The 11,460-nt window shown below is 46.7% G+C and overlaps 1 protein-coding gene across 8 annotated transcripts in view; it reads left to right on the top strand.

Moving 5' to 3' along the window:
• KPNA7 (karyopherin subunit alpha 7) overlaps nt 1-11,460 on the top strand; it is a 56,814-nt gene that overhangs the window by 31,457 nt on the left and 13,897 nt on the right. For 3 of the 8 annotated variants that reach the window (XR_012837941.1, XR_012837940.1, XR_012837943.1), the window contains 2 exons: nt 4,842-4,998; nt 7,611-7,912. The exons of 4 other annotated variants lie outside the window; for them this stretch is intronic. The gene's annotated coding sequence lies outside the window, so the exon portion shown is untranslated. Of the gene's footprint in view, nt 1-4,841; nt 4,999-7,610; nt 7,913-11,460 lie in introns of those variants that run through there. One more of the 8 variants, XR_012837942.1, reaches the window with a different exon arrangement.

An 11,460-nucleotide genomic window follows, 5' to 3' on the forward strand; every position in this document is an offset into this window, starting at 1 on the left:
CTTTTCAACAATATTGAAAAACTTGTCCTGGCTGTCTTTCCTGTCCTGAGGAGCCGTAAGCAATTGACATGGAGCAGCTCAACACTTCAGTTTGAAAATTATCATTTTCACCTTAGTGGCAGCCCTGCCAGATCAAGCGGGACCTTACCATGCATTGATCAAGATAAGGGAAGACAGCTTTCTTTTCTCACTCTGGCCTGCCTAAGGAAAAGTCACTTGCAATCCTCTTCTTCCTGGATAATTAGTAACAAACCCCCACTGCAGAGAGCCTATTTCAATCTCTAGCCAAGTACAGTTCTGGTGAGTAGGTTTCTTATTCTAGAAACAGAGGATTGAGCAGGGATGTGTGCATTAAAGGGAGTGAATAACACACACAAAGTGCCATACCAATAAGATCAAGTTTCTTCTTGGAGAGAATCTGATGGAAAATATGATAATATTTCTTAGCCACTTCCTGGGAAATGGCACGTGACTTCTCTAGAAGAGAAGAAACAAAAGGAAACACATCTAGGTGTAGGTAGCAGACAGAGATTGAAAAATCATGGACCTATGGATGTCAGTGAGAATTTTGGTTTTGATATCAGTGAAACCGGCATTTCACCAATGTCCTTTGGAAGTCCTGTGAGTGAAGCAAGAACCATAGTATCTGTCAGTGATGCTTTCAGAGCATGCTTTTAAGCTTCATTACATTCCCACTGGCATAAGTTTTTGCAGCTAGTGACATGGAGGCAAAAAATACCATCACTTGTCCAGTTATGTCAGTGGTGGGTTCAGGAACTGATCTCCAGACTAACTCATCCTACTTCTAAGCATCCTCTGAATTGCCAGTGCATGGTTTGTAAGATTGACCTGTGAAACATGTCCTTGTATTGCCCTTTCTTTCTGAGAAGAGCTCTGGAAAAGATATTTTGAACCTTGTGATCACTCTGTCCATACCTTCTGTCAGGCACTAACATGCTGACTTTGGCTTCTGATCTCCACAAAACACATCCTCCTTTAGACCTCACTGTATCAATTCATTCAGCTGTACTAAATCACCAGTTCTTGCTGGCAGTCCTGGCTGGGCATTTTTCATTCTTGCCTCTCAGCTGAAGTCTTTTGACCATATAGCTTTGCTGGTGAACGGCATCATGTGAGGTCTTCAGACAAATTTGGGTTGACTCAAACCACCTTTATTGTCAATTTTAGTTAGTCCAGATGACTTCAGGGAGCACTCATACAATCTCTTTTGCCAGCAGAGCTCCAGTGAGGGCACAGAAGGACCTTGAGCCAGTGCTGCCGCTTGCACAGTGGTTGTCTGTCCATGTCCTTGCTCTCTAGCCCAGGCTGGAAGAAGCTGCAACCTGCCAGTAAACAACCTGAAACTTGCCTTGGCCCACTGTCCAGAGAGGCAAATCCAACATATGGTCTCTGGGTGTGATGCAAATCTGGGATGAGTTGAAAGTAGGAGGGATGCAGACAATCCCACATTAAAGAATAACCAGTCCATATGTTTCCTCTCTCCTTTTTCTGTATGCTAAAGGGCTTTAGTCAGGAAACATGGTGGGGTCTTGAGAGCTGGGATTTGTGGTTCTCAATTTAGTCTTGGATGCACGTGTGCGAACAAAGAACAATGCACCTTCCCTGGATAGCTATTTTTAGGGTCTTGGTTGCAAGACAATTATAGTGTTGTACTGATGAACGTGAGTAATGGCTGCAATATAATTGTAGAATGAAAAGTGTACAGCTTTTGGGGGAGACGTGTCTTTTATGTGTTCACACAGAGTCTCATAGGCAACTAAAGAAAGAAGAAATAAATTTGTCATCATCTAAAGCATGTAACTTCACTGTGGAAGTAGGGGCAGATTTTGGTTTCATTTACAGCAATGCAGATCCCTCAGGTTAACAGAATTCCTTTCAGATTTGCACATCTGAAGTAATCAGAAGAGGGTCCATTCAACAGAAGAAAAAATCCAAAGCAAAATTAATAGAAAGAATTATGTAGTTACTTACAGCTCTCAGTGTTAGCCCCAGCCAGCTTGCCTGTGCTACCAAAGTGTATTCAGATAAATTTGCCCTAGATGAGAAAATAAAAGACGAGTCTGTTAATCAAGAATGCAATATCTGTAGGAAAACAGAAACTAGCTGAGAGGTTCTGAGCGTTCATCAGGGACAGACACCATTGCCTGTAGGGGCAAATTTGCAAGTTAGTGAAAGGAAATTTAATCTTTTCAAAGATCAGATCTATAAAAAACCTCTTTCTTCTTGGATTCTGTATTAGAGCTTAAAGAAATCCTCCTTTCTCTGCAGCATATGGCAGAAGTATGTAGCACACAGAAACAGAGGAATGAGACTTCAGTTGAAAACCCCAATGTTTCACATTTTCACTGACAATTTCAAAATTAAAAATAATCTGCAAAAAATAAAAGCATTTTGAATCTTTGCAGAAGTAAACAGTTGAAAGGGCGTTGATTTGGGGTTGATCAAAACTATTTTTTCTTTTGACATACAAAAATATGAAGTCAAAGCAAAATCGACTGACAAACAGTTCAAGAAAATGGGAACCAATAATGGTTCATGTGAAATGTTAGTAAATATAAACTAACTGTAGTGCTTGGGGAAGCATTTAAAAATTATTTTAATTTTTATTTCTTCTGAGGGAACATCTTTGTATGACCTACCAGTGACCTATTAGTGAAGGGCTAGTACTTCCAAAATGGCAGGAATTTTTCTTCCTCATAATTTCAGCATTCTCAGGAATCTCCAGAACGGATTCACCTGGATGATTTGATCGTCCAGGAATTCCTACAAAAAGAAGATAAAAGTCAGCATCAGCAGGATGCTCAACACTGAAGACTTAGGCTTTGCACACACCTACTCCTCACCATCCAAAGCAACCTGTGAAATACATTTTTTGTCAGTCAGCTCCCACAGAAAGCTGAATTACTGCTGTGACCAGTAATTCCTTTTCAGGTTCAGCCTTACTGAAGGCTCTCCACAGAGGTCCAGCCTTGTGGATTTGGGGCAGGCAGGAGTCTGGCTAATCTCCCCAATTCCAAGAAGCAACACCAAATGCAAAGTGTAATGCAGTTTTCAGTGCTTAGTACTTCAGTCTTCCAGAAAAGAGTTACTGGGATGTGCCAGGATTGAGGGGAATGGTAGGACAATGCTGGGATCTGCAGGCAGAAAGTTAGGAAAGAGGAGTGAGGTTTATTGTTTGTAGGAAGAAGAAGGTTATTCCAAGGATAGAGGGCAGCATAAGACAGGCTAGGGATGCGTGTAGGGTAGGGACAGCCTCGGGGAGAAGTTGTGAAGGAGGAAACAGGCGCAGAGGTACAAGCTGGGACATGACAAGCCGGAGCTTTGGTGGTGAGGAAGCTGGAAGGAGAAATAGGAAGCCACTGAAGGAATCCCATGAGGCTAGAATAACAGAATTTTTGCTGCAAGGCCAAATGTAGTTGCTATTTATGTCTTTAAATTCTGAATTGTTTTACTGATCCCCATAGCAGAGTCAGAGGGGAGAGGAAAAAGAAAAAAAAAAAAAAGGAGAGAAAGAGAAAGGGGAAGGGGAAGGGGAAAGGGAAAGGAAGAAACCACTGTGATCAGCCAGAAGCTGCAATGCCTCTGCATGCTGAAGCAGCCGTTAGCATGGAGGGCTTCTTTCTATTTGATACTAAACAACATACTTCATTGCTATCAGGAGAAAAAAGACCAGGTCTCCCTCCCTGATTATTGATGTTTATGTCTCTTTTATTATTTGGATAACTTGCTGTTCACAATGTTTTACCCAGATAAAACACTTCTTACTATGTCTCGGTTTTGCAGGTGGCAGGAAATAAAGTGCAGGGAAATCCCACCTGGCCGAGGATCCCTGAGGCTGCTCTACAGCACTGTTCTCTAAAGAACCTCCATGCTCTTTGTAAACACTGTGATTATTCCTCCCACTGCTATTTATTTCAGTTTCCAGACCACCTGCAAGCCCCCAGAGCTCTGTGTGAGGGTAGATTCATTGCAGCCACAGATCAATATCACCCTCTGTTTTATGAATGGGAAAAAAGAAATGCAGAGAATTCATTTGAAAACAGGGCAGAGTAAAGCTGAGAACTCAAATGTCCTGATGCTAAGACAGGCAGGGAAAAGGGGCTTGGACATGAGCTGACACTGGAAGGTTTAAGTCACGCAGACACACAATTTCCAGCAGCACAGACTGGCCCTCTGAGTGAGGACTGGTTCCTGTCCTGCCATTACCCCATGCTGCTTGGCCGTTCCCCTCTGCCTTTTCAAATCATAGATACTCATGTGGGTGTAGTGCTGACATAGATTGTCCGGGACGCTGGCCTTGTTCAGGGAGGTTATGTTTGCCATGTCATCAATCTGGTTGAATTTGGACGGGTTTGTCATCCACCGTCTTCACCATCATGGTCTGCAGTGTTGGGGAACAGGAAGAAGGTGGTCTTATCCCAGATAGGTCTCCATGGACCACACAGGAAGAGACTCTCTTGGACATGCTCCCACTTCAGGTCTTCTAGCTACCACGGCCCCTGGCTGGTGGCCTCAGGAAAGGCATCCCACAAATCCACTGACCCACAGAGCAAAATAGGTCTGGACTCAGATGTGGTTGCACCTCTGGGGGCAGTAGGCTACGGCTTTCCTGTTGAACCCATAATGTAGAGCTTGGCTGGTTGGTTACCATCTTCACCAGAACTTTGTCATCCTTTTCAGATAGGATCTCCACAGCAAGGAAAAAACCCTTTCTCATCTTTCTCCCAGCAGAATGTCAGGAGGAGCCAGGAACTGCATGGGGTCAGTGTCATCCACACACTCTTCCTTATAACCATCTGACATCTTTGCTTCTCTTTTAGGGAGAAGGTAAAACTAGAAAGAAAGGAAAAGGGGAACAGTGCTTCTTACATTGCTGAGAAAGCAGAGATTGAAGAAGCCTGGAATTTCCTGTGGTGCTGTCCTGTTCATGCCAACAATACATTCCAGTTCAATAGGAACCTGCAGCAGAAGGAACAGGCAAGTCAACATCCCAAACCTCGGTGGTTCTTAAGAGGGCCCAGAAAATAAGACACGAACGGGGGAGAAATAGGGAGAATATTCCCACTTTCTCTTCAGCCTTCCTCACTGTCCAGTGCCGGGCCACTGGGAACCTGCCTGTGGCTGAGAAAGTGGGACTTTCTCCCATCTTTCGTTCCAGAAATCTGTAAGACCCTAAGGCCCAGTTCTGGTGAGGGCAGTTTGTGGATGGAGGGTGCCAGTGGGATTTCAGCAGCACTGAGGGTGTTGGTGGTTTTCTGTGGTTCCCAGAGAAACCCACGAAGTAGCTGTAAGTCAGAGCAACCACAGAGCTTCTCACTCCCTCCCTGGGGTAAGGCAACCCCTGTGCAGGTGCCTCCTGTGCAGTATGGGCATAGACTCTCACAGCATGAAAGGCTACAGCAGTGCACGAAATAGCACAAATGCAGGCATGGCTGTAGAAGGAGTTCAGAGGAACCTGAAAAGGAGGACCTGGTTCATCAGCTCCTGTCCTCAGCCACCAAAAACCACCAGGATCATCCAGAAGAGTTCGTGGCATAACCACTTCACGTGCCCCTTGGTGTTTTGCACCCTTGTCACAGCATGAGACCATTGGGGAACTTAAACCTGTGGCAAAGCCATTCCACAGGAAGGAGCAGAGGATTTCAAGGACATGACTCGTGTCCCAAGGCTTTGCATTTTTTGGGACCTGTTTCATGCTGGGAGCAGACTATGTCCCACACTCCAGGCAGCATTCCTTCCCCCACCCACACATCTGAACTAGCTTTAATGTTGTCAAGGCAACAGTCAGACTGCTGATGCTGAGTAGTTGTTGTCAGTGTCCAGCTACCTAAAGATGTGCCTCCTGGGGACCTGTGATACCTGCTCAACTTGTAGCTGCCTGCAGAGGCAAAGCTGATTTCATCACTACTATGCATTACTTAGATTAAAGGAAACATGCACTATGCTGTGGCTGTGCCTTTGTTTCGCAGTGCAGACACACTGCCCAGGCCAAGCGCTGTTCTGCTTTCCACCTTTGCAGCCCCCATGATGACAGCCCCAAGCAACACTTCACGCCAGCCTTGTGAGTCACAGCCATCTGCATCTGCACAGGAGTTAGAGTCAGTCTGGGGGAGGAGGGAGAAGCCCCTGGGGTGGGCGGGGGACTCCTTGCCAGCAGGTCTGGTTTGAGAGGCTGCTGCTTGGCCCGAAGTCAGAATAGCTTGGCACTGGTGAGAGATGATGAGGGCGCTGGCCCTTCTGGTAATCTCATTTTCCCCACCATCCTCCTGAAAACCTTGGTGGTCTAAAAATACATGTGTGTGCAAGGGTTCCAAGGCAGCAGTGCTGCACCTTTGGGAACTGGTTTCAGGGCTCAGGAAGATCCTGGTGTATCAGTATCAATTGCAGTCTGCTGCTCTGGGGTGAATTTCACCCATAAAGCAGGCAGGAGGAACTTTGTCTACTTCCACTTCTGGTCAGGCAGAGGTAAGGAACTATAACAGCCCAGCAATCATTTCCCCCCTCAATCTAGACAGTTAGATCTGTAGACTGGCTGGGTTTAGATGCCCATATTTGCAGTGTATTTTTGGGACCTGATTCTGTGGCCCCTTTCCACAGAAGGCTCAGGATTACACTGGATCTGTCACCTCCCTGAAATACACGGACTAGCATGGTCTCTGAAACAGATCAATGAAGTGTTAAGGCAAACACCTACAGAAGACAAATGCATGTCACTGAAGATATTTCATACTTGCAGCAAACAGAGTTTCTTGGGTGCAGGTCTCAGATCTTCATGGAACTTTAAATTCTTTATGTCTCACCATCCTTTTACAACTGGGGAAACTGAGGCACAACACGATGACAACTTAAATCTTCGGAGCTGTCCACCCATTGTCAGTCCAGTCTTTGGCAGACAAAGTACCTACGAAAAGTCCGTTTTATTCTGGCCTTTCAGTCTGAAGTCAGTAGGAGTGACTGGTGCTTAGCTTCTCTAAAGGCAGCCCTCAGCTGTGTTGTTTAGGTACCCAGTGACAATATGTTTTTAAAAGCTTAGGCGTAAATGTCATCCCAGAAGCTGTGGGTCAGGAAAGCAGTAAGGCCATGCCAACAATTGCGGGTGAGTTAAAATTCTGAAATTTCCTTTCCCAAAATCACATGGAAATAATAAACTTACAGTTAAAATACCTGTGAGATAAGTCTACCTGTTATAAAACACAGTGAATATGAATCCAAACAAGCTTCACGTTGGCCTGCAGGCACTGTGCTTTTCTCTTCCTGCCTCTGCTTGCAGTTTCTGCCCCATGGAGGTATAAGTTCCCCGTTGATCTCCACTCCACACCTCTTCCCAGCAATCACACCCAGCAAGCACCTCCCAGGCTAACCCATGATCCCAGAAGATGTATGTGTACAAGGGCTGGCCAGGCTCTGTCGTAGCTGTCCAAAGGGCCTGAGCCAGCACTTACACTTTAAAAGAGACAACACATTCCTTATCCATAAATTCAGCAGACTGTAGCGCTGGGAGCCCAATTGGGAAAGCTTTGGTCCCTCAGGAGAGACCAGCTAATACTTCATTTCATGGGGATTTCTCCTTGTCTTTCCTTTCCTTATAGGGTGTTTTAGGAACTCAGCTGCTGGAGTATAGTGGCAAGAGGCTGAAATAGAAAGATCGTCTAATGAAGCCTTCATTCAAAGTCACATCTTCGGCTGTGCCCTTCTTGCCAAGGTGGGCTGGCAGATTTCATCAGTGAGAGGATCTCATCTTTGGCAGACAAACTGAATCTTTGGCAGGAGCAGCCACGTTGGTGACCTAACTGGCTTTTGTTGGAATTTGTTTCGTTTTTAAATCATTTCTAGACACTACATTTATGATGAATAAATTCTGTGTGTTTGCTACAAGCAGAAAGGATAAAGACCATTGTTGTGTTGCAGTCTTGCTTGTTTCAGTTGCTCCGTGGATGTGAACTGCCCCAAAAGACAACTGCTTCTGTATCAGCTTTACATATTTCTCTGCTATATTTGCCTCAGCTGGAGTGCCTGGGATGTGGTTACTCTGCAAGTATTGCCATTGTGGGTGTTTTGGGTGAATACACTTGGGATAGAGTTTCCAAGCAGGAAGATTCAGATAAACAGCTGCTTTGAGGTGAAAATTAGAGAGTTCATGTTACACCCACCTCTTGAATTTGTAACTGACTACTCACCCTGAAAATCTGATTCTAAGAACTCAGCATGTCCTGTCAGGAGCGGGATAATACCACAGAAGCTGTGGCCAGCTTGAGTGTTGAATATTGAGAATTGTGTTTAACTGCTCAGGAATGTCTCCAGAGCAAGTCATATTTTATGGGCTTTTTTAGATAATTATTTCAAACCTTCAATCTGAATGAAGATTATAAAAGGTTCTCAGGCAAACATCTTAGAGAAAGACGTGAAATGCATCAAATAAATGATGGGTTCTGACCTGTTCACTCGTGTGTAACATGCATAAATGTCTGTTTTGGCTGCATAGGAGCAATGAGCTGCAAAGGGAGCAATCGGATCTCTCCATGAAGTGATAGAGGTCAAAATGGCAAACCTTAAATAGCTACAAGCTCACTCAGCCCATGGACAGATCATCAGCAGCTAGAACTCAGCCAGATTGCTTCCTAGGATGCCTCTTGCTGAGTTTAATGAAATGTCATTGCAGTTTCCATAGCACAGGCCCTGTCCTGTATCGTCCCTGGCCACGCTGTGCTCCGGTACATCACCACAATCTGTAAATCCCGCTGCGACAGCCGGAGTTGGGCTGCAGCTGGTTCATCCAGCCACGTTACGACAGTTATATTATCTGGTAGGGAGGTTTTTGAAGGTTCTCTTAGAAAATGAAGGAGACATGTTCTGCAGTGACATGTCCTGATAGCACTGCACAGCAAGCTCTGCGGGCAGTGGATCACGGGGAGGGAACAGTCTGCTAAGCAGGATGTTTGCCTTCAATGTGGGCTCAGTTTCTTGCTCTGACACAGATTTCTTCATCATCTTAAAGTAAGACAAAGAGTCCAGCTTTCCTGCCTGAAGGGATGGGGAGCGTAACTATGTTCCAGATTGGAAAATGGTCTTCAGATAAGGGGCAAATCAGCCCATATAATCCAGACCATGTGGAAGGAAGGCTCTGATCTCTCCCCCTGAGCCCTGCCAGGGATCCCAGGCTAAACACAGTAGCTCAGGTGTCCATAATCACATTCCCAGTTACAAAGAAGTAGGTTGTAAATGTACAGAGGGCAGGGAAAGGAATGGGGAGTACAAAACCGCTTTTGACAGCTCGCTGTAGAGCCTCAGCCTTTGCGCTGTAGTGACAAGCCTTGGCGTAACGAGGAACTCAGTTCAGATGCTGCCTTTCGGGGTTGCGTTTCAGTAGCAGCGGCAGCAAACTGATCTCTGGTGGTTAGGGGAGGAACCGTACCCGGATCAGAAAGCCCTGCTGAAGGATCACAGGGTTATATAAAGATCTGGCCCAGGAGACCGTGGGATGTTTTTGCATTTATTAGTCATTTAAAAAATAATGCTGGTTCTGTAATGAAAGCTGTATCCTCATTCTCAGCTGTTGTCTGTTGCTTGCTTGGGGAGGATTAGTGTATTCCTGTGAGGGCTGGAGGGGAATTGGCTGCACGGAGACACAGCCAGTCCCTAACCAAACAAGGACAGATCGCTGCTCGTGAGGCACAGAGGGTCTGATGGGGAAGATGCCAAGTACTTTCAAATCCCACTAGGTGCTCAGTGAGTCACGAGTCCTGCAGAAGGCACTCTGTGCGGTTGTATGATCAAAAACTCTACAAGGAAGAGTATGCACATGAAAGCAAAGTTCACGTCTGTCTTTCTGGTGTCATCTGGTGTCAACTTTTCAGTGGTCAGCTTTTTCAATTATAGCACTTTCTTAATGCAAGGAATTATGGAGGCAAAATAAACAGCCCCAAAACTGCAGAAGGTTTTTTTTAAAGGAAAAAGAGAGGGAAAAAAATCCCCTGAAACCTCTGGCACGTGGCATCAAATTGACCTCACACAGACCGTTGGCAATATTGGCAATTCGTAATGCGTAGCACAGACTTCGGCCGCTTGAGCTGATGGAGAGACGTAGCGCGCTGGTGAGTGTCTGTGCCCTAGGTGGACCAGCTGTACCAAGGGAATTGGAAGCCAATTCTTCCACCAGGGCTTAGCTGCGCCTGCCAACAGCAGAGGAGTATTAACAGTCAGAAAACAGGTCTCTGCCCGGATCAGGAAGGGAGTGGGGACTAACACACCTAGCACACCTCCCACTCCATCCCGTCTGTCCCACCTTAGTTCTCCAAATGGCTCTGACCAGAGGTCAGGAATAGCCAAAACCCTCAGAGCCCACCCCAAACCTGAAGCGGGTCCCTGTTAGCGTTCCCCTAGCCCCAGCCTGCAGCCTCAGGCTCTATGTCTAGTTCTCGCCAAGGATCACCACCAACCAAACCCTCGTGCTTACCCAGAGACCGCCGAGGCCGCAGCCTCATCCTGGACAGGGATGTCTCCAGCCCCAACCCACAAAAAGGGACCCGAATCCCAGCCCCGTCCTGGGACTGTCCCTGGGTCAATCCCTTCCAGCACTGGCCTGGGGCTTCTTTCCAGCCCATCTCTGCCCCACCACCCACAGCCCTGCGCCAGGACACCGCTAACAGCACAGCCCTACCCCTCACCATGGGCTACAACCACGAGGGCCTCAACATGGGCAGTCAGCAGCTTCGTTGGCAGGTCCGCAGGGCCTTCACCGCCTGCGTTTGGAACATCGCCTGCTGCAACCCTCCATCTGTGCTGCGGGCACCTCCTCTTCACTCTGCCTGTAACGTTCGGGAGCGGAAAAGGCAAGGCAGAGCAGGCAGGAGGGGCCTCTGCTGTTCCTCTTTCCCAGGAAGCTGCGTACCTCAGCCTCAGAAAAACGAACCGTACCGATTACCTGCCCGCTGGGAGTGACGTGCAGAATTTGATTATGCGATTTTATGTATCTAATCCCCAAATACAAATCTCCCCAGACAAAACAAATCTGCTTGGAGGATCACACCAGCGGGACGGTGCTGCCCAGGGGCTGTGCTGGTGGGGAGGGAGCTGCTCCCACCGGCTGGCCCAGGACAGACCTCAGAGCAGCCGAGTGACAGGAAGGAGATGGCACAATGAGATGTAATTACTGCCCCCCCCCCCCCCCCCCCCCCCCGAAAGCTCATTACCAAATCGGGGTGTGTCTGCGATGTGAAGCAGTTGAAACAGAGAGGAATATCACCCCCCAGGCTTAGCAAAAATTATCTTCAGCTCCTATGATCAGGTGGAATATGCATGTTGAATCCTCTTTTTAGCATTTCCTAAGCGCGGCTTTCAAACAAAGGCCCCTAAATACACATTTTAAACAAAGACACTAATTTCTGTTGAAATGCTGTCCTCGCTGTGATAATCAGAGGTGCCGTGATAATCAGAGGTGCC

The sequence above is a fragment of the Balearica regulorum genome, chromosome 15 (genome assembly GCF_011004875.1).
Source record: "Balearica regulorum gibbericeps isolate bBalReg1 chromosome 15, bBalReg1.pri, whole genome shotgun sequence".
Lineage (NCBI taxonomy): Eukaryota > Metazoa > Chordata > Aves > Gruiformes > Gruidae > Balearica > Balearica regulorum.